This window comes from Pleurodeles waltl, chromosome 4_2 (assembly GCF_031143425.1).
Source record: "Pleurodeles waltl isolate 20211129_DDA chromosome 4_2, aPleWal1.hap1.20221129, whole genome shotgun sequence".
Lineage (NCBI taxonomy): Eukaryota > Metazoa > Chordata > Amphibia > Caudata > Salamandridae > Pleurodeles > Pleurodeles waltl.
In genome coordinates, this window is record NC_090443.1 from 821,960,427 (window position 1) to 821,984,770 (window position 24,344).

Genomic DNA, 24,344 nt, shown 5'->3' on the forward strand with positions numbered 1-24,344 from the left:
ACAAGTCATACATACAACACAACATAACACCAGAGAACAAACACACACAATCACACATCCAAACAATGTGCCATGCCACATACCCCACAAACATACATCACAACGGATCTGACATACCAATCCCCACACACACCCACGCTCCCAGTACAACCACACAAAGGCACACAACACAGTAAATAACACATGTCAACACAAACACTACACAAAACCAACACAACATGTTCCCACCTATCACTGAGGGACAAATGCCGTGCACACAACCACACATGCAGCCCAGACACAACTGGTAGAACAATCACCACTCACACACAAACAGTGTCAGCCAAGACAAAACTGCCCTTAGTAAAGAAATGCAGGACAAAGATGTAACCTTGAAACCAACAACAAGTTGGTCCTGTGATATATTAAATATTAAAATATCTGAATAAATGTCCAAGGCCAGAGGCTAGTCCAATATATAGAAGTGCAACATGCACAATATGCACATGTGTGTGCCCCAACTTGACTTCTGCCATGTAACCCCCCAAAGATTGGGGCATCAAGAGGGCAGGCAGGCACCTCAGGGATTGGGGGGCTGAAGGGGGTAGTTGGGCTTAGGTTTGGGTGGGTGATCCTTGGGCTTGGGTTTGGGAGTGGGGGGCTTAGGTCAAGGCTTAGGGGAGGACTGGGAACTCTTCAGAGGGGTCGACTTCTTGGCTGGGGGAGGGCCATGGGAACTTGCAGGGGTGGCAAGGAAGGTCTTGGCGGTGGAAGGGCTGGAATTGTGGTGGGACACAGACTGTCTAGGGGTATTACGGGATGGGAGAAGAGTAGGGAAAAGGCACAACTCTGAGAGGAATTTATTTTTACTCAAACAGGCACGTCATGCAAAAGGGTTTGGGAGTGGAGGGAGAGGTAGTGTTTGTAAGAGGTGTCTTGGTGGATGTCTTGGGTGCATGTGTGTGCGGGCTATTCTTGCGGGTGGTGGGTGTCTGTTGGGTGTGTGAGTGTGGGCGTTTATGTGTCTTGGGAGGAAGAGGGGTAGAGGTGCAGGGAGATGCCGTAGTGGATGGGTGACTGTTGGGGTGGTGACTGCAGGATTGGTGGATATGCTGCGTGTAGGTGTGTCGGTAGTTGTGGTGATTGTGGATGTAGTGACTGGGGTGGATGTCTGAGGGCCTGCTGTCATGATGACTGTGGGTTAGATAGGTGTTGTGGCTGTATCAGTGGATGTTGGTATGGTGACTGCAGGTATGTCTGGTGTAGTGTCTGTGGTGCTGGGGGTAGTGGGGGTGTCAGGGCAGGTAGTGACTGTTGCTGTGTCTGCAGATGGGTGTTGTTTGCATGCATGCCAGTTGTGGGTCTTGTGATGCTTGTGTTTGTCAGCACTACCTTTGGATGTTGAGGTGGATGCATGCTTGTCTGTCGGTGTGCTTTGGCTGGGTCAGGGAAGAGGGGTTTGTGTTTGGGAAGAGAAAGGTGGAGGGGGATGGAAGACAAAGGTTGACTGGCTGCCATCATTGTGGAGGCCAGAACCTGAAAGGATCTCTGTAGACCAGCCATTGCACCGTGAATGCCTTTCAGGAACGCATTACTCTGCTGGACTTGAGTTGCAGTCCCTAGATGGCATTCACGATGGTCGACTGACCCAGAGAGATGGACCTTAGGAGGTCAATAGCCATCTCACTGAGGGCAGTAGGGCTGACAGGGGAAGAGGTGCCTTTGGCGAAGGAGACTCCCACCCTCTTGGGTGAGCGGGTGCAGACAACTGGGTGGGGAGGTATAGGAAGGGCGGTGGCAGACAGGGAGGTGGCAGATAAAGATGGTGCTGGGGTAGTCCCAGAAGGGTCCACCAGAGCCAGGGAGTGTTCACTGGAGGAGGCTTCCGAAGATGATGAAGTGGAAGATCCGGTCTCCCCCATGGCACTCCCCTCACTCTCCAGGCCACTGGGTCCCTTGCTATCCGTGGTATCAGTACTCCAGGTCCCGTGGCCAGCAGCATCCCCACTCACCTGTGCCCTGTGTCCTTCACCTGCCGATGCTGATGCACACAAACAGAGAGGTAGGGTGGGAAAGATAGAGAAGGAGAGAGAGGGTCATCACAATCTTCACATATATACATCTCCTGGCTAGGGAATTGCTTATGGAACACCACATATCCTACTCCATGTCACAACATGTCACTTCTATCCAAGCCCTTCATGTCATATCTCTCACTGCTATCATAATCCATGTAACGTACCACAACTGGAGCCTTCCATTAATTCACCTGTAAACCTATGCACAACATGACCTTGCTAAAACTGAAAATCCGTCCTATTCTTGTTCATATCTCTCCTATCACCAGTAGGAACAGCAGTTGACAGATAACAGCATATCATGCATGTTCACATTCAACTCCAGCCCTGTCCATTTCCATAAGTAATGTGCCATGCAAGTAAAGACAACTCTATTGACTAACTACATAGCACCTGAAATTGCAATACCTCTGTACAGATCTTACATTATGGATACAATCCCTGATGAAGAAACAAAATGTGGCAGTCCCATTGAGGTGCCATCTGAATCTTAGAATACATGTCTGGAGAACTGCTAAATCACTACATGTATCAAATTCTAGAGGCTTAGTTGTAGTCACCATACACAGATACTACACATCACACCATACATGCATGTACGGCAACAGTGGCCGACCTAGCACACATGATACATCCACTGACAATTATAGAGAGCAGTGTAACAGCACCTGAACAAAGTACAGCCAACTAATACCAATTATGGCAACTTATATACCATGTGACATGCAGATACAGAGCTTTGACATATCAACATGAGTGAACCCACTTCACTCACACCAATCCCGACATGTGAATACTAGTACCTAGGTCCACACATCATACATATCCCACTGAAAAAACATGTACACATGATGCACTTATGGACCCATATGATTGCCATTGCACTTACAACATACGCCACAACAACACCTTACAGAGAAATAGTAAAATAGCCAAGCCATCTCGAAATATGAAGTAAGGCAAAATCAATGCCTGTCCAACCTGTCCACATCAGCTAGGCTAAGGGAAACCTGGATTGTCCCACTCCACTAGATATGACCCCAAGTAACCATTGTGACATGATGCAGGTGGATAAACCATATGTGCACTAGTATTGGTAGGCCATTGAAAGCTACATAATCATATATTCAGGAAATACTGGACAGGTACTCTAGTAGTGGGTAGAGTCACACATGTGGCACTGTCAATTGTACATCGCCACATGCAGACATAGATGTACCTTCACACAGGTGACCTAAACGAACACATGAGCTAGCCTAGGACCAGAGCTCCAGCTCTTAGTCAGGCAATTAGAGTACTATGCAATCCCAGTAGTCAACATACATTTAGCACCTTCTACTTTGTCACAGCTGCTAAAGTGTGACAGCAAGCACCAAACTATCAAAGCAAAGTACATGGGTTCTTTAAGTACTTACCCCCTTGTGGCTGCTGTGCTGCCCTCAAATGCCCATCCACCTCAGGGTAGGCCACTGCCAAAAATGCAGGCCATTAGAGGCGTCAGGGTCCTATGGGCACCCATCCCTCATTGGGAGGACATCCCCAGCTAGGCCTCCGCGGTCTTCCGGGCCCAGTGTCTCAGGTCCTCCCACCACTTTCTGCAATGGGTGCTCCGCCAGCTATGGACCCTGGGTCCACATTTGCTTGGCAATGGCACGCCAGATCCTCTTCCTCTGATGGGTGTTCACCTGCATGGATAACACAGACAAAAGGAGAAAGTAATGTACAGTGATCACTGCACACCAGTCACAGCAAGTTGACACACATACCCATCCTGTCAGCAAACACACCTACAAAGCATGCCATCTGCATGCATCTACACCCACCCTAGTGCACATGCCTGATGCAACATCACGCACAACATCTATCACGCATGGCTAAGGTATAGGACTCACCTGCTCCTCTGGTGCCCCATATAGCAGTTCATAAAGGGGTAGGACTCCTCCACCAGCCTCTCAAGTTCTTCTGGGCTGAAGGCAGGTGCCATATCACCTACAGGACCTGCAGGACGTGGCAAGATGGTTTCCAGAGGCAGTACACAGCAGCTCACATAGTGGAGGTCTTGCTGGCAACAGTGTCAGGAGTCAAGTGAGCAATACTGCAGAAAATGGCGGTCACGACCACCACGTACAGGCCCGTCACATCTGGCAGTCATCGCCATTGGACCCCGTCCACCAAAGGCTGCAATGTTACCTAATGGCAAGTTGCACAGCAGTTGCGACCGCGTACCGACATGACGACTTCCGCTGGTGGACATAGGTCACTTACAACTGTCTAGTACAGTAGGTCAGGCGCCTGCCATTTTGAGCACATTTCATCGATGGAGGTGTTTATTAATCTGCGTCATTCAACTATTCAACCAAAAGAGCTACATATATGTATGTGCAACATGATGGTCATATATTTACTAAATGACATGATGAGGGAGTATATATGGTGACAACTATGTAAAACTACTCTGAGATACATAGGCCACGGGTAGCTATTGGTAGGTTACAAGACATATGTGTGAATAGTGCAGGATAGCTGAATATTACACATATGTACACAAACATTAGTTTCATATGTACATTCCCATTTACATAGCCAATGTGCAGCAATTATGCTTGAATCGGTGCATATCTATAGGCTGTACTATATATGTCAGGAGGACTACACATCCTCTACAGATGTTAGGTTTCAGGTAATATATAATGTGTAAATGATGTGTGCATACTGCTTAACTCATAGTATATTCATTTCTCTCTACATAGTAATGCTGCCATGAGAAGAGTGAAACAACCACCAGTGTCCCGTCCACTGGTAGACCTGGAAACCCTGAATGACAGGCATATCATCCAGACATATAGTCTGAATCGTTATACCATCATAGATCTTTGTACTCAGTTGGAGCCAGATCTGATGCCTGCCATTCGCAATCCCAATGGCATACCTTCCATCCTTCAAGTCTTGTCAGTGCTACATTTCCTGGCCACAGGGTCCTTTCAGAATACTGTCACCTTAACAACAGGGATATCTCAGCCCATGTTCAGTCTGGTGTTGAATGATGTACTGTGTGCATTGTTGAAACACCTGGACAGCTACATCAGGTTACTCCAACATGTGGATTTGGCCTCTGTAAAGGCAGAGTTTTATGATATGGGACACATTCCTCATGTGGTAGGAGCCATTGATGGCCCCCATGTAGCCCTGGTCCCTCCCAGTGCCACTGAACAGGTGTATAGGAACAGGAAGACCTACCACTCAATCAATGTGCAGGTGATGTGTCTGGCAGACCAGTACATCTCACAGCCAAGTTTCTAGGATCTGTGCATGATTCCTACATCAAGCGGAACAGCAATGCCCCCATCTAATGGTACGACTACAAACAGAGAGGGCCTGGCTGCTTGGTAAGTTTGCATTGTAGTGTGTGTCTGTGAGTTATGTCTCCTATCATCACAAGATATCCAGCTACGCCATGGAAATCCATTATAATGAGGCTCACTGGAGGACAAGGCGTGTGATCAAACTAACATTTGGGCTCCTGTATGCATGATTCAGGTGCCTGGACCTATCTGGAAGAGTCCTCCTCTACTTGCCTCAAAAGGTATGCCGAATGATCGTTGCCTGCTGCATGCTCCATGATCTAGCCCTGAGACATCAGATACCATTGACTGGAGATGAGGGGAAGGCAGCTGGACCTGTGGGTGGAAATGCTGATATGGCAAGTGGTGAAGAGGAAGAAGGAGCAGGTAACTTTAGGGCAGTTCTCATCAATCAGTACTACAACTGATATACAGATAGGTGAAGTGGACCTTTTGATGTGTTGTATGTGTCAACTTGAAGTAGATGGATGCCATTACTCCTCCTGACTTGCGTCTTCAGTGGGGGAGTCATGAGCTCCAATGACTATGTGTGAGTTGTGGATGCAGGCTGATAGATTGTAAAGTGTATAATACATTATGTTCTGCTATGTCATGTATAGTTACATTAATTCCTAACATGCACTTCTGTAATGGACTACTCAGTATTGAGGTATGTTTCTTGCAATCTCCTATCCTCTTTTCCTTCCACTCATTGATATAGCCATTTCCTGTTTGGCTCTGCAAACTAGGCTTGAGGTATTCATTGTCATTAGGCAATGTTAATTTTGTTAATTGCTGACAGACATGAAAGTACCAGACAGATAGCTGATAATATGGATGTAGATACAGTGGGGGTACCTTGTTAGTACTTCGTTCATACAAGTGGGGTTGTAACTGTTTAATCCTTTCCTATTACCACTGAGGTTGGGGAATGTGAAATGGTCTATTATGTGTCAGTTATTGTTAGTGGTCCATGTCTGATGTTTGCATCATGGACTGTGGCTTCACAATTGGTGGGGTACTTAGTGATGAGCTTGGGACCAAGCTGTGTTTGTATACTGACGTTGCTGTCCAAGGTGCAGGTAAGTGTATATTGACAAAGGTGAGTGACAATCCTACAGGTATGGGGCCTATGTTAGTGTATGGTTTAAGTACTGTGTTCCTCTGTGATGATGTTTGTGTGTTCCATGGGATATGTGAATATGTAGCTGTGGTATGGTTATGTGAAGAGCCTATACCTGGTGATGTATAGGTCCAATCTGGGTGACCCTGCTTTTTAGGTAGTCTACCATCGGCATGACTTCTTTTACTTGTAAATGTGCTTAGTATGCCACCATGCCTTCCATTCTGATGGTACTCTCTGTCATGCTCTAACTGCAGATTGGAATACTGGCTGAACCCTTGTGTTTCTCTGGATTTCAACCTCCCTGACATCTGTCCAGTGACATTCATGTTGTCATGTGTCTCCTGCTGAGGGAGCCTCTGTCTGATGGCCATTACACTTCGTGTTCGATTCAGGGGACAGACCACAGTTGGCAGTTGTGTTATTAAAGACACATATACAGTAGCTGTGTCCAAATGTGATTTATTGTGCATTTCAGAATACAAATGTCAAATTAAATGTGCATAAATAAACAAAAAGGTCATGAGTGAAGTCATGGTAGATTGATTCATCAGAGTAGCTGCTACAACATTTGGTTACACAGGTCCTGTGTCTTTGTAACATGGGAAAATCGAGTTATATCTCAGAACAGTGAACATGGTGTCTCAGTGGCACACAAGGGTGACAAATCAGGAGAGGTTCACTTCCTGGCAGTGGGTTTGGTCTTGACATCTGCTGCAGCCGGATGTCTGGATGGATATCCACATTTGTGGGGATGTTCTTCAGCTACAGAGGGAGGGGTGTCTGAGGCATGTGGTTCCTCTGGCAGGGCCTCCATTCCACTAGCTGTCACTGATGAAGCTAGGGAAGATGTTACATTGCTAGTAGAAGGGGCCTGATGGTGTGTTGAGAAAGCACACAGTGTGGTGTGGATGTTCCTCAGCACCCCTGAAATGGAAGACATGGTGGCATTTTGTGCCTGTCCCGGCTGCATGACGTCCTGGTGGTATTCCCTCTGCAGCCTTTGGCTTTCACCCAACATGGTGATTAATTGTCCCATCCTGTCCTGGGAACTTTTGCATGCTCCCCAGACTTGGGAGATAGTTTCCAGGTCAGTGGAGTCCCTTGGAGGCCCCATCCTCTGGCCCACAGCATCCCTCCCATGCACCCCACCCCCAGGTGCCTGTGCCCCTGGGCATGGTGTGCCCATTCTCAGTGGTAGCAGGAAGGACCATCATTGTCTGGGGTATCAAGGTTCGACTCAGGTCTCTGTACTGTGGGGCACAGAATTGATTAAACAGTCCTTGGGACACAGGTTTGGGGGTGTATGGTTGGTTGTGATGGATACCATAGGGGTGGGAGGGGTTGATGTGAGCAGGGTAAAGCAGGGAGTCGTTGATTGACCAGGTGTCCCAGATGGGCCAGGTTGTTCATCACTGCCCAGACATCCAGGCGTGCCGTCTTCCCTGGGGCCTTCATCCTGAGGGGGGCTGGCAGTCTCTCAGTCTCTGGTATCCTCTCAATGGTGGCAATGGCAGGGTTACCTCTGGAGGGAGTGAGACACCGAATTCAGGTTAGAAAGTGTGTTTGGTTACCTCTTTGTGAGATGTAGACAGTGGTTCAACATGATTCCCTGCAATGACATTGACAGATGCTGTACACCATATCTTGGTTGTACATACAACTCTGGGACGATTTCCATACTCCATGTTGGGAGCAGTAATAAAATTTTGGTACATATTGCACTGCATATGCGTTCTGGTTTTCCCTGATAATTTACATGACTGTTCAGCTCTGTTACCTACTGAAGTCAGGCTTGCTAGATGGCGCACATCATAACTTCATATTGCACAATGGTGTCCTAGTGGGAACACAGTATGTGAGTATGCAAGGGTAATAGTCCTGCCTCTGGATATTGTGCGTGTGCATGGAGTCTGCCATCCTACTTTCTAACCAAGGTCAGTCTATTTCAGGCTTGGGGATATGGATTTGTGGTCATTAGGAATAGTCACTGAGCTGGAGCTGTGTTTTGCTTTGGCTGCTATTGTGAGTGTGCCATTGCATTGCTGTCATTGCATGTACTGATCCTCACTAGAACAATCTAGATGGTGTGGCTTGTACTTTAGTTTTACATGCATTACATGTCATGTGTTGTGCACATGCCAGGTTTTCACATTGATGGGTTAGTGCATTCTGGGAGTCATAGTGAAATGTTTAGCCAGTAGTTGATGTGCTTTTGCCAAGGGCTGTGTGGAAAGTTGGGCTGAGTGGGGTGGTGGCATGCAGGAGAGGGGCATTAGGTTATTAGGTGGTAGGTGTAGTGGGACATTCTGTTAATTAGGGAGTAATTGGGTGGTGAGGAAGCATGAAGGACAAGACAAATGTGTGACATGGATGCTGTGGGTACTTACCAGACTCCAGTCCCCGAGGTATTCCAGTAAGGCCCTCTGTATGCATTATGTCCAAGGCCTTCTACCCCCAATATGTGAAATGTGGGGGAGGAGGTGGGAGCCCACTGCTAGTCTTCTGCACGGCGATCTGGTGGTGTGATGCCATGGAATGCACCTTCCCCCGTAGGTCGTTCCACCTCTTCCTTATGTCGTCCCTTGTGCATGGATGGCTGCCTACTGAGTTGACCCTGTTGAATATCCTTTGCCATAACTCAATTTTTCTGGCAATTAATGTTTGTTGAACCTGTGCTACAAACAGTTGTGGCTCTACCCTTACAATTTCATCCACCTTGATCCGCAACTTGTCATCAGTGAAACGTGGCTGTTTTTGTGGGCACATGGTAGTGGTTGTGTAGACGGTGAGTGGGGGTGTTGTGAGTGTAAGGGTGCAGTTTTGGGTGATTAGTGAGGTGTGGGTGCTGCGTTGAGGGTGAGAAGGTTGTCGTGGATTGTGTGTGCCCGTGATGTGTGTAATGTGTTAGTTGTGGTAGTGTGTGGTGTGGGTTGTGTGCTGAGTGTGATGTGAATGTGTACCTATAGTTTAAAGGTGCTGTCTCAACATAAGTGCCTGCTCTCGGTGTCTTTTAATGGCATTTTTGTTGCAAAGGATTGTGGGTTGTGTAGGGTGTGTTATATAGTGAAGTGAGTAGGTGTGTCAGATGTGTGGATGTGTGTAAGGTGTGAGGTTCAGACTATCTAATGTGATGTTGTGTTCTGACAGTAGTGAGTTGTGACCAGGTTCACACCGCCAATGGTTTTCCCCATGGAAGTACCGCTCTGGTGATTTGTGGCTCATGATCTAGTGGGTGGATTTTTGTCTGGCTGGTGGTGCTGGTGGAGGAACTGCCTTTTTTCCACCCTCCAGTGTCCTGGAGGTTTCGGATTTTTCGGCTTTTTTTTGGCAGTCTTCACAGTGTGACTCTTAATACTGCGGTTGGATTGCTGCCAACATGGCAGTCTTTTGGAAGCCGCCACCGCAGTGGTCTTGCCAAAAGACCACCAAACTCGTAAGGATGCCAATTGAGTCTTTCCAGCAAAAGAGTTGCATTGTCATTATCAGCAAAACAAAAAAACTCATTAAGCCCAGAGAGACAGGAAAGTCTACTGAATCTTTAGATGCTTTGTTGCAGATTTACTAATATTTGGTGCAACATATTGCTGGAAGACAATATGCTCTGTTATGTTAAATGGAGAGGGCAGGAATACACCATATCTATTAGGATATGGTGCATTTCTGCTCTCCGTTTGCACAGGTGCCAATGCACCACCCTTGCACCATGGTGTAAGGTGGCTTGCGGTACAGCCAGGATTGTTTTTGTGCTGGAAGGTTCACCATCGAGCATAAAAACAGTCCTCTGAGATGTTTTCCTCCTTCTAGTACTCCAGAGTGCAGCACATGTAGAAAGAGGCAAAAACAAGGATAAATAAACATATTTCTCTTCCTTACAACTCCCCTGGGAAGGCGTACCATTTTGATGCATTCCCAGATTTACTAGTGTTAGTAAATCTGGGAATGCACCAAACCCTGGGTGGATGCATTAGAACACCAACGCTCCAACCATGGAACACATTCCCAGGACAGAATAATGCAAAGCAACAACTTACGTTGCCTTGCGTTACTCCAGGTTTACTATGCCACGCAAAGACATGCTAGGTGGTAAATTTCACTTAAAGGGCTTGTGTTGTCCCTGTGTCAACTTACTTGACGCAAGAGCAATAAAAGTACTTGATGAATCTGTCCCCTTGTCTTGTTCTATGAGTACTAACATGTTAATAAGGTGAATTGACCAAATATAAAAGCTTGTCTTGGCAAGAAACCCAAGCACTCTCAACTGCATTCTTTGGAGAAACAAATTACCTTTTACTTGTTTCATTGAAATTTGAAACTCTTTGAAACTCTTTGTAATGAAACAGACACATGACCATGAAGAAACCAGAACTTGAACCCCCACACCTTCAAAATTAGCTTCTTATACCTTAATCTTTAGGCAGGGAACAGTGTAGTCATACTAGGATATAATACGGGATAGCTAGGGAATAAGGGTGCTAAATAATAGATGGATCAAACATTGGTTTAACCTTGGCATCTAGGATGACGGACACAAGTTGTGGCAAGAGTAATGGGCATCTTTGTTGGGTCAGGAGTAAAGCAGAAAGTACTGGAAGTGTTCCATTTTCCTTGTTTGAATTAGTTGAGTTATAATTATCATATTCATACTATTGTGCATTCTACAGAGCAACTTTAAGTTATTTCTTCATTTTAAGTTCTACCTCCAGATATGAAGTAAAAAAGATTGACTAAGTGCCATTCTCTTTCGGTGGATGAGAACCACAAATAATATTAAAGCTAATGGAATCATCCCAGTTATTATATTCTGAATCGTTGGTATCATAACTATCATCATTGTTTTGTGCATTCTCCAAAATAACATTAGTTAATTTCTTCTTCCTGCATACTACCTCCAGACATGAGGGTCAAATAATGCAATGAGTGTCAATAACTTTGGACAGTTGACAACTAGTAGTCATAAGACCAACAGAGTTGAAAATCCATTGTATAGAAGACTTGTGGCTCTTATGAAAATGCATGTGTTTAGATTTAAAGAACATTTCCCTCTTTTGGTTAAAGACTGCATTTTTATGGCTACAGAGGCAAACCTGACAAAAAAGTATGCACCTTTAGAATGGGATCCACGTAGCCAGCTACAACCAGAAAGTGGAGGTCAGGGTTTTAGTAATTACACAGGCCCAGGATCCAGTATCTTAAGCCATGACAATTAAAACATAAATATTAGGGAAAGAATATAGGTCACGTTTTATCAAGTCTTCCTCTTCAAATTCAGAACCACATGAAAGATTCAAGGCCTATCGTAACTATTGTTAACATTATAAGCTTACGTTTATATGAAAACCAATAGCAAATGTATTCACACAAATAGATATTGAAATACAAGGTTTAGAAATCAGAAGGGCCACTCTGGTTTAAGATGGTTTAAGGTGTAATTTGTATTTTTACTGTTTATGTCACGCACCAAACAATCTGACTTCTGGATAAAAAATAGCATTAATCATTCCTCCTTCAATATTTTCACCATTGCTTCTCCACAAGGACACGAACACATGTCCCAGATGCAAGCAATGAATGCATGTGGGAAATTATGGGACCTGTATTTTGTAAATTATTCTAGTACTGAATCTATTCTATAATATTCATGTTTGCTGGTCATTGTAGTGTCCATGTCACATCTTCAAACAAACTGTCAGTGCATGAAATGTAGCATGTCAGTAGTAGAGCCCAATTACCAGGAAAGAGGAACAAGTCCCCAAATCATTCCAAAATATAGAAACAAACCAATTGAGAATCGCAACTGTGGGAAACACAGCCCATTAAGCCAACATACTATCAGATGATCAGCACATCTATGAAAATGTTTAACAATAGAATACAGAGAGAAGCGATGCAGAGGGCTTACCTCATGGTTTAGGGGCAAGAGAAGACGCTGCTATTTCCTGATGTCTGCTACATATAGGCTAAGCTCATGAATGATTGGTGGTTTCACTTCCCCTCAACCTGTAGTTTGTGACTCAAGGTTTGTGGAGAAGTGGTGTTTTGTTGTGATTTGTTGGTTCCACAATAAAAGTAGTAAATTAAGAACACATAACATGATCCTCTGGTCTTGAAATAAAATGAAGCTTCATGAGTGTTGCATTCATGCTAAATTTTCAGGACATCAACATAACAGAGAGCGTTCATGTGTGTGTGAGTGTGGGAACTGAATGTGTGTATTACCTTTCTTGGCAGGCACATTCTTAACACACATTCAAAGGCTCATTTCGTATCATATTGTTCCAACCAATTACTATTTACAATGTATATAATATATACCATCATTTACAATGCATAATATTGACGTACAGTGGTAGCTACTGGCAATCAAAAGTGGTGGGGTAGGGGGCATGTCAGGGAGGTGGTTTGGGGTGTAAAAATAAAATTTAAAAAAGAAAATCATACCTGCTGCTACTTCTCCCAGTCCTGCTGCAAGCGCGCTCCCTCTCCTCCCACCAGTCGCCACTAAAGCACAGGCTCCCAATCGAGACACTGCTCTCATGCTATACCAAGAATGAGAGATGCATCAGGATTGGCCCGAGCGGGCTGGTTTGACTCTCACTCAGGCACAGGGAGCCTCTGCCATTTCTCCAACCCGGCTGCGTAACACAGCTTGGTTGGAGAAATGTAAGTGCACATGTTGGTATGGCCGGCTAAACTGACATGCACACTTTCTAGTGTCCACCACTCCTCCTCCTCATCCCTATTGCCTGCCCCAGCCTACGTTCCATGCCTGTCAGAAAGACAGCGACAAATAAAATGATAATACAATTGTTTTATTATCATTTTGTTTGTCACTGCCTACCTGACTGAGCAGGGGGAACATGCTCCTCCGCTATTTTGGAGGAGATGCACCTGGTGACATATGCTTGGTGGGATTATCAGGTAGGCAGAAGTTGAAATCCACCACTTATGAGCATCCAGCCACCAAGCAACACCAACAATTTCCATCCTGCTGCTATCTCAATCATCTGGATTTCCAAAAGGGCAAGGAGAGAAGTTAAAGGGTCCCAAACTACATAGCAGAGGAATTTGCTTCTGTTAGAAATAAGGTTCTTGCAGAATGTTCTAATCTTTACAGAAATCAAGAGGTGTAACTGGGCGACAAGGCCAAATTTGAGAAATATAGGGACATAACTGAGAGATGATCAGAAATGGGCATTTACAACAGAAACAATTGAGATGCCGGTAAACAGTGAAAGGTTTTTTGCTCATGGTTTCTTCCGAGGTCCCTTGGCATACTGAGGAGGTTTACTCACCTCAAGACAGATGGGTGTGGCTCACACCATTGCAGAGGTGTGTACTGCTGGTTACCTTTCCTGCCCTCTGTGCCTCGTTGATGAACCATGAATAGCAGCAAGTTTGCGAGTATCCGTTCCTTCAACTATCATCCAACTTAAAATGACAGAGACATACACTTACAAGACTTGCTGTTCATACACTGACCTAAATTTAGGAGTTGAAATGGTTCACATGTGATGCACATTTATTCCTGCCCAGGAATGTGTCATATACTTTGTTTTGTTTATAGTTTGTTGTATTATCCTTTGGCTACTACATTTTTTTAATTCAATTTTTTTTTCAGACATCTTTCACCCTATTTCCCTAATCATAAAAAATGCTTAAGTTAGTTGTGAGTGTTTGTTCATGCCTATTACTATATGCAACACGTCATGTTTGACTTTATGTAGAATGTTTCTTATATGGCAGCTGTGATTGAGGGCAGAGGACATTAGAAGTCTCACAAATGACATGGGGCCTGATTTAGAGTAAAATGTAGAGTGTACTCCGCCACAACTGCCTCTCCACCAAATCCAGACTTACAGGAGGGCAGACCTTAAGTTTGCCAGTGATGGAGCCTACTCTGGCTCCATTGATGGCATATTCCTCCAACAGCCCGAAGAAGTACGAGCTGTCAGAAGTTTACATGCAACACCAGCTGTCTAATTTAAAGTGGACGGTGTCATTTGTTTCTTTTTGCCAGGTAAAACCCATTGGCGAGGACTGTAAAAAAATAATGATCACCACACCACAGGAGACAACTTCTTGTTGAAACTTTGAAAGGTGGCCGATGTGTTTGATGGACCGGTCCACCAAACATTTAACATATTGACAGCAACCGCCATAATAGCAGCTCCTGCTAGTGACTGGCGATGCCCACAAAGTCACCAAAGTCTTATTATGGGTAACAAGTGTACAGTTCAGTCGGGCTTGGCCCTGCTTTACTGATTCCTGCTGCAAATATACAGATCTATTCTGGCTTAGGGACTACATAAGAATAGCTGTTTCCTCTGGATTGCATCAGGGGTGGTTTAGGGGAAGTGTTCCAAATACACAGAATGTGGGCCAGCTTTAACTCCATTTCAGCTGTGGCCATTCTGCCTCAGTGTCAAAATCTGTCCAGGGGGAAAAGGCAGGGTCAGAGTATTACATCAAGATGTAATAGCCACATGGGGAGTGACTTATAGCATTTGTTGCACTGCCAAGTTGCATGGAGTTATCAAATGTGTCTAGAGGTTCAGAGAAGAAGCCTAGCAGGGGAGACCAAAGCACCTGTGAACTCGTATCTAGAAAATTTCCACAGCAGGAGAAGCTTGAACACTGTGGGGGTGATTCTGACCTCGGCGGTAAAATGCCCTTACCGCCGGTCAGAAGACCGCCATAACACCGCCGCGGCCGCGGTCAACCGCCACGGTCATTCTGACCCACAACGGCCAAACCTCCAAAAATCCGTCCTCCACTGCAGCCCGCCACATCGGCGGGCAGCGATAAACTGGAGATGACCAAACCTCCACCGTCACGCCAACAGAAATACGCCCATGCCATTACGACCCACGAATCCACACGGCGGTCATTCAAACGCGGTATTCCATTGGCGCTACACACCGCCGCGGTCAGAATACACACACATCACCAAAACACAGCCACATTGGACAATTTGAAAAACACACACCTGATACACATACACACACCACTCCCACACAATCAACCAACTATAAAACACACACCCACATCACCCACAAACCCCTGCGACCCCAATTACTGAGAGAAGGAGAGAGAGACACAGCAGACAATCCAAAGCAAGACACACTGAGGCACACTACACCATCACACACACCACATAGTAGCACAAAGCACCACTCACCAACACACTCCTCATCACATACACCACCCCACACCTCACCCACACCACCCCAAGGCACCCCAAAGGCATCCACGATTTTCGGACCAAGAACTCCGGGTCATGGTGGAGGAAATCCTAAGAGTGGAACCCCAGCTCTTCGGCTCGCAGGTGCAGCACACCAGTATAGCCAGGAAGGCGGAGCTATGGCAGCGGATCGTGGACAGGGTCAACGCGGTGGGACAGCATCCCAGGAATAGGGAGGACATCCGCAAAAGATGGAACGACCTACGGGGGAAGGTCCGATCGATGGTCTCCAGGCACAACATCGCGGTCCAGAAGACTGGCGGCGGACCCCCACCCACCCCTCCCGAATTTACATCGTGGGAGCAAGACGTCTTGACCATCCTGCATCCTCAGGGCCTCGCAGGAGTAGCCGGAGGAATGGACTCTGGTAAGTCCCATCTCAACTACTATATCCCCCCCACCCCACCAGCATGCCAACCCACACCCCCACCCTCACCCCCAGCACACATCCTTCCTGACAATGTCTCACCAGCACAACCCACCCATCCCAACACCAACTCCTGCATGCCAACACAAATCATGGGCACCCATCACCTAAGCATGACCACTGCACTAACCCCTCCCCCCCACTAAATACCCTCACAACACCTCCCTCCAGGGAATGCCTGCACTGGGGGACAAGGGCACCCACAACACGCATGCTATTGCACACACAGAAACAATAACCAAACTCTCTTACCCCATGCAGGACCCGAACGACAACACACCAGCCAGGAGGGTCCAGAAGTGTCCATCCCACCACCGGAACAGGCCCACACTGAGGATAGCAGCTCTGTCGACAGTGAACCTGATGACCAGCCCGGACCATCGGGGACCTCTGGGCAGTCGGTTCCCCTCACCCAGACACAGGCGACACCAGACCCGACCCCCTCTGCCGACACCAGCACAGCTCCCACCCAGCGGGCCCATGCCTCTGTCTCTAGGACAGCTCAATCAGCGGTGTGTCTGCCACTACAGGGCACCCAGGCTAACCCGACACCCCAACAACAACAGGGACCTGGAGGCAGTGGGAGCGGGCACACCGGCCAGGGGACAGAGGCCGGGGGAAACCGGGCAGCTCGGAGGGCTGCTGTGCGACAGGGGGGGGAGGAGAGGCCCAGGGAACCCACTCTCCAAGAGGCCCTCACCACCATCATGGGGGCATACCACCACTCCCAAGAAACGATGGCGACGGTACTGGCCAGGTTCACTGAGATCCAGGCACAGCAGGAAGAACGCTACATGGGGTTCAGGGAGGAGCTGAGAATCATCGGGACCGCAATGGGGACCATCGTCCTGGCCCTCCACAGGATAGAGGACGCGTTGCGGGACCATGGTGCACCACACAGGGCCCCTGTCACTAGGCCGGACCAGGAACAGCCTACCACCTCCGCCGGCGCTAGTGGACAGGAGGTCCCAACACCTCGACAGCCCCCCAGAACCCCACCTCCTGCTGAAGAACAACCACCCCGTAAGAGGAGCCTGAGACCAAAGAAAAAGACAGAGTAGGATGTCAAGACCCCCGCCAGCAGGACATACCCCCTCAAGTCTTCCCACTGTCCCACATTGCCACCCTGTCCAACCATGAACTGCCTATGCTCCATCCTTCCACAGGCAAAAGAACAATGCACCTGTGAGACTGAGAACTGGACTCTGCCATGGATATTCCTCCACCCCCACCCATCACCCTCAGAATCACATGTACCGATATCTAGCACTGTAAATAAATCACATTTTGCACACAAACCTGTTTTGAGTCATGCTGTATTATTAACAAATGGATAACATATTACTGTTCAATTTCTGTTCTGTCAATTAGTCATGACAACATACCAATGTCAATACGCTGTATTTCATGGGCGAACCAAGCAGAAGTCAGGTACTGAGTCAGACAGCACTGAGAAGGGAAGGGAAAGGCATAAATTAATAAAAAACATCTGTGGGGAACTACAGAAAGTACAGATGCAGGAGGCTAGAAGCAATTGTGAAATGGCGTGGGTGATTCTTACCTGGGTGTTACTGGAAATACTGTTGTATCACTCTGTCCCTATTGTCTGTGTCGTCCTCAGAGTCTTCCTCCTCTTCACTCTCCGCAGGCTCCACGGCTTCTACAACACCACCATCTGGACCATCCTCCTGCAGGAAAGGCACCTGGCGTCGCAAAGCCAGGTTGTGAAGCATACAGCACGCCACGATGATATGGCACACCTTCTTTGGTGAGTACATTAGGGATCCACCAGTCATATGCAGGCACCTAAACCTGGCCTTCAGGAGGCCAAAGGTTCGCTCAATCACCCTCCTTGTACGCCCATGGGCCTCATTGTAGCGTTCCTCTGCCCTTGTCCGGGGATTCCTTACTGGGGTCAGTAGCCACGGCAGGTTGGGGTAACCAGAGTCACCTATTAGCCACACACGTTGTCTCTGTAGCTGCTCCATCACATAGGGGATGCTGCTATTTCGCATCACATACGCGTCATGCACTGACCCTGGGAACTTGGCATTTACATGGGAGATGTACTGGTCAGCCAAACAGACCACCTGGACATTCATCGAATGATAATTTTTTCTGTTTCGGTACACCTGCTCATCGTCTTTTGGGGGTACCAAAGCCACATGGGTCCCATCAATGGCCCCAATGATGTTGGGGATATGTCCAAGGGCATAGAAATCACCCTTCACTGTGGGCAAGTCACCCTCCTCGGGGAAAATGATGTAGCTCCGCATGAGTTTCATCAGGGCAGACAACACTCTGCTCAAAATCTTAGAAAACATAGGCTGAGACATTCCAGATGACATGGCCACTGTGGTCTGGAATGACCCACTGGCCAAAAAATGGAGGACTGACAAAACCTGCACCAGAGGGGGAATCCCTGTGGGTTGGCGGATGGGGGACATCAGGGCTGGCTCCAGCTGGGCACACAGTTCATGGATAGTGGCACGGTCAAGTCGGTATCGAAGTATTATATGGCGTTCTTCCATTGTCGACAGGTCCACCAGCGGTCGGTACACGCGAGGATTCCTCCTTCTCATCCCAAGTCCCAGCGGACGGTGCCTAGGAAGGACAACATGGAGCACAGAGTCAGCCAAACCACAGGTACGTACAGACAGCTTGCACAGTTAAAGAATGGCAATGGGTTGAAAGGCGTGTATGTGTGGCAATGCAAGGCCTAGGCCTGTGTGTCGCAGTCAAAATTAAGCCATGTGGGCCCTTGAAATGGCGGCTGCCTGACCTGTGAAGTGGGACAATGGGATGTGAGGTCACTGCGCTGGCGGGGCACACCGTGGCGGTAGGCGGTCGAAGACCGCGGCGCAAAGCCGCATTGGTTAACATTGAAGCCTATGGGTTTCAGGAGCCAATAACGAAGTGCGCCGGCGGTCGCGGTACGCACCGCCGCGGACGTGACCGCCATTTTCTATCTGCTTAATCACTCGAGACCTGATCATCCACAGGAGAGGACCTATACTGCAAGTGCTGCTGTGACCTCGGTCTGGAAGATACAATGGCTGCTGCGACTGGGGAAAGGGCCCCTGCCTTCACGTCTGAAGAATTGGACAAGCTCGTGGATGGGGTCCTCCCCCAGTATGCGCTACTCTACGGTCCTCCAGACCAACAAGTGAGTACACCGGTGCTAATGGAATGGGCTATGCCTGTGTGGATTGGGGTGGATGTAAGTTGGTGGGGTGGGGGGCGAATGAGGAGTGCAACGCCCGACAGATGAGAGCATGTGCCATATGGCAAAGTGGGTGGGGGGGGGCCAATTACATCTAACATGCAGGCCATTGATGATTTCCTCCTTTCCACCCTGTACATGTCTAATAGGTCAGCGCCCATCAGAAGATCGAGATTTGGCGTGCCATCGCCAAGGAAGTCCGGACCTTGGGGGTCCACAACAGACAGGGCACCCACTGCCGCAAGAGGTGGGAGGACATCCGCCGCGGAACAAGGAAGACCGCAGAAACACTGCTGGGGATGGCCTCCCAACCTAGGAGGGGTGCCAGTCGCACCATGACCCCCCTGATGTCCCGGATCCTGGCGGTGGCCTACCCTGAATTGGATGGGCGCTTTAAGACATCACAGCAGACACAAGGGGGTGAGTATCAGCACATTCTCCTATCTTTCTGCGCAGTGGAGGCGTCTGGGTGGGGGAGGAGGGCTGTGGGTGACATTAGGCCAGGGCGCTTTCTGTAGTGTAGTCCTCTCCCTTAGGCATGGCCCTGTGCCCCCAGCCCCCACCTCGGTAGGGTGACAAGTACAGCCATTGAAGGTCCAGCATCTCCCATGTGCGCGTTTGACGTCTCTTGGCCTGTTGTCTTAGTCAGTAGTACTGAGTAGTGTACCCCGAATGCGCGGCTTAGTGCATTAGGCACCTGTGTCTGTCCTCTCCGCCAACGGTGTTGACATTGCATGCACTCAACCTGGTCTTCTTTTTTCTCCCCCCACCCTTTCTCTCCATCTTCTTGTGCATGTGTGCATTAGCATCATCAGGCGGAGGAGATTTGGCATCGGAGCACGAGGGAGCTGCAGGACACAAGGCCCCGGTGGGCCCAGGAACAGACACCGAGGGCACCAGTGATCCGGAGGGCGAGGGGAGCACCACGACGGGGACCGCTGGTGAGAGCAGCGAAAGCGACACGTCCTCGGATGGGAGCTCCCTAGGGGTGGCGGCAACATCCGTGCCCCCCACCTCTACAGGTACAGCCGCCACCCAGCGCACCAGCCCCGCCCTCCCAGCAGCCCCTCAGTCTTCGCTCCGTGCCGGTTCGCCCAGGAAGGCGCGCGTCTCCTTCGCCCCAGGCACCTCAGCCCCTGCCCCTGTTGCCCCTGCTGCCCTCAGTGCGGAGCTCATTGACCTGGTAAGGACGCTCATTGTTGGGCAGACGACCCTTTTGAATGCCATCCAGGGTGTGCAAAGGGAGGTGCAACAGAGCAATGCGTACCTGGAGGGCATTCATTCGGGTCAGGCTGCCCATCAACGAGCGTTCACTGCTCTGGCCTCAGCACTGACGGCAGCCATTGTCCCTGTTTCCAGCCTCCCTCTTCTGACTGCCTCCAGCCTGTCTCTGTCTCCTGTTCCTCAGCCTATCCCATCCACACCATCAGACCAGCCTGCACACACCTCAACACCCAAGAGCAGCTCATCCAAACACAAGCACCACAGATCCCGCAAACACTCACCCGAGCAACACCCAGATGCAGACATGCCAACAGCCACTGCCACCCCTGTGTCCCCCTCCTCCTCGTCTCCCTCCTCCCTCCCTGTGACGTCTACACTCACACCTGCATGCACCCCAACATCAGCCAGTGCTTCCATCACCACCTCACCCTCCAGTACAGTCCACACTCGTGCAGTCACCACCCCCACTGCCATGTACACATCCCCTGTGTCCTCTCCCACTGTGTCTGTCACCCCCTCTTCCAAGACACACAAACGCAGGCAGCCACCCACCCAACAGCCATCCACCTCACGACAGCCTACAGCACCAGCACCTTCACCCAATGACAGCACACCTGACTCTCTTACAACCACCTCCTCTACCTCCACTTCCATCTCCACTTCTCCTACCCTTTACCTTGGCCCTAAAAAACTTTTCCTGGCTAACCTTAACCTCTTTCCCCCCGATGAGCTCCCCCATCCATCTTCAAAGAGTCCCAAGAGCACCGCAGCCACCACCAGCCCAGCTTCGGGTGTCACTGTTGTGCCTGGGTTCTGGAGCCCACCCTTTGCCAGCAGTGACACATCGATCAGCAGCAAGGACACGTCCAGCCCCCCCCCGGCAAGAGGACCCGCCAAAACAAGGACCGCCGTGCGAGGACCGACAGGGCTGCCCCCAAGGAGCAATGTGCGGCCACTTCACCACCCACACCATCTAGGGGAGGCAAGGGCCCGAGAGCCCCATCAAAGGAGCGGAAGGGCAGCAGGAGCGCGGAGAAGGTGGACCCCACATGCCACATCCCAGCTGGGAAGGAGGACACTAAGGAGGCCAGGAGTCGGTCCCCGAAGGGTCCAGAAACGTCACGGTCACAGGGCGACTGAACAGGGAGTCCAGGCCAGGTCTGGCTCCCTTGACCTGCTGGATGAGCACCGCTGAACAGGGCCCGCGGTGCAGAAGAGTACCGCTGAACAGGGCCCCGCCGTGGAGATAGGCACCGCTGAACAGGGCCCGCGGTGCAGAAGAGTACCGCTGAACAGGGCCCCGCCGTGGAGATAGGCACCGCTGAACAGGGCCCGCGGTGCAGAAGAGTACCGCTGAACAGGGCCCCGCCGTGGAGATAGGCACCGCTGAACAGGGCCCGCGGTGCAGAAGAGCACCGCTGAACAGGGCCCCGCCGTGGAGATAGGCACCGCTGAACAGGGCCCGCGGTGCAGAAGAGTACCGCTGAACAGGACCCCGCCGTGGAGATAGGCACCGCTGAACAGGGCCCGCGGTGCAGAAGAGTACCGCTGAACAGGGCCCCGCCGTGGAGATAGGCACCGCTGAACAGGGCCCGCGGTGCAGAAGAGCACCGCTGAACAGGGCCCCGCCGTGGAGATAGGCATCGCTGAACAGGGCCCCGCCGTCTCAAGCACCGCTCCGCTGGGCCCTTCCTCTCAAGCACCGCTCCGCTGGGCCCTTCCTCTCAAGCACCGCTCCGCTGGGCCCTTCCTCTCAAGCACCGCTCCGCTGGGCCCTTCCTGTCAAGCACCGCTCCGCTGGGCCCTTCCTCTCAAGCACCGCTCCGCTGGGCCCTTCCTGTCAAGCACCGCTCCGCTGGGCCCCGCCGTCTCAAGCACCGCTCCGCTGGGCCCTTCCTCTCAAGCACCGCTCCGCTGGGCCCTTCCTGTCAAGCACCGCTCCGCTGGGCCCCGCCGTCTCAAGCACCGCTCCGCTGGGCCCTTCCTCTCAAGTACCGCTCCGCTGGGCCCTTCCTGTCAAGCACCGCTCCGCTGGGCCCCGCCGTCTCAAGCACCGCTCCGCTGGGCCCTTCCTGTCAAGCACCGCTCCGCTGGGCCCCGCCGTCTCAAGCACCGCTCCGCTGGGCCCTTCCTGTCAAGCACCGCTCCGCTGGGCCCTTCCTCTCAAGCACCGCTCCGCTGTGCACCGCCGTCTCAAGCCCCGCTCCGCTGGGCCCTTCCTCTCAAGCACCGCTCCGCTGGGCCCCGCCGTCTCAAGCACCGCTCCGCTGGGCCCTTCCTGTCAAGCACCGCTCCGCTGGGCCCTTCCTCTCAAGCACCGCTCCGCTGTGCACCGCCGTCTCAAGCACCGCTCCGCTGGGCCCTTCCTGTCAAGCACCGCTCCGCTGGGCCCTTCCTCTCAAGCACCGCTCCGCTGGGCCCTTCCTGTCAAGCACCGCTCCGCTGGGCCCCGCCGTCTCAAGCACCGCTCCGCTGGGCCTTTCCTGTCAAGCACCGCTCCGCTGGGCCCTTCCTGTCAAGCACCGCTCCGCTGGGCCCCGCCGTCTCAAGCACCGCTCCGCTGGGCCCTTCCTGTCAAGCACCGCTCCGCTGGGCCCTTCCTCTCAAGCACCGCTCCACTGGGCCCTTCTTCTCAAGCACCGCTCCGCTGGGCCCTTCTTCTCAGGCACCGCTCCGCTGGGCCCTTCCTGTCAAGCATCGCTCCGCTGGGCCCTTCTTCTCAAGCACCGCTCCGCTGGGCCCTTCTTCTCAAGCACCGCTCCGCTGGGCCCTTCTTCTCAAGCACCGCTCCGCTGGGCCCTTCCTCTCAAGCACCGCTCCGCTGTGCACCGCCGTCTCAAGCACCGCTCCGCTGAGCCCTTCCTGTCAAGCACCGCTCCGCTGGGCCCTTCCTCTCAAGCACCGCTCCGCTGGGCCCTTCCTGTCAAGCACCGCTCCGCTGGGCCCCGCCGTCTCAAGCACCGCTCCGCTGGGCCCTTCCTGTCAAGCACCGCTCCGCTGGGCCCTTCCTGTCAAGCACCGCTCCGCTGGGCCCCGCCGTCTCAAGCACCGCTCCGCTGGGCCCTTCCTGTCAAGCACCGCTCCTCTGGGCCCTTCCTCTCAAGCACCGCTCCGCTGGGCCCTTCTTCTCAAGCACCGCTCAGCTGGGCCCTTCTTCTCAGGCACCGCTCCGCTGGGCCCTTCCTGTCAAGCATCGCTCCGCTGGGCCCTTCTTCTCAAGCACCGCTCCGCTGGGCCCTTCTTCTCAAGCACCGCTCCGCTGGGCCCTTCTTCTCAAGCACCGCTCCGCTGGGCCCTTCCTCTCAAGCACCGCTCCGCTGGGCCCCGCCGTCTCAAGCACCGCTGAACAGGGCACCGCCGTCTCAAGCACCGTTGATGGTTCACTGTGCCCACCGTGCCTCCTCCTTGACCAGTGGAGACTGTCATCCACCTGATGGACTGTGGTTTGCACTCCCCAGGATGGTCCAGTGGGCAGCCCACCCACTGTAGAGACATTGAGAGACTGTGGCTTTGCACTCCCCAGGATGGTACAGTGGGCAGCCCACCCACTGTAGAGACATTGAGAGACTGTGGCTTTGCACTCCCCAGGATGGTACAGTGGGCATGGTGGCTCCTCGTGGATCTGGCGTCGTGGACTCATGTGGCTGTGGTGCCCCCCCTTCCCTTCCCCCTGAGGTGCCTGTAGTTTTTACATCTGATGCCCCT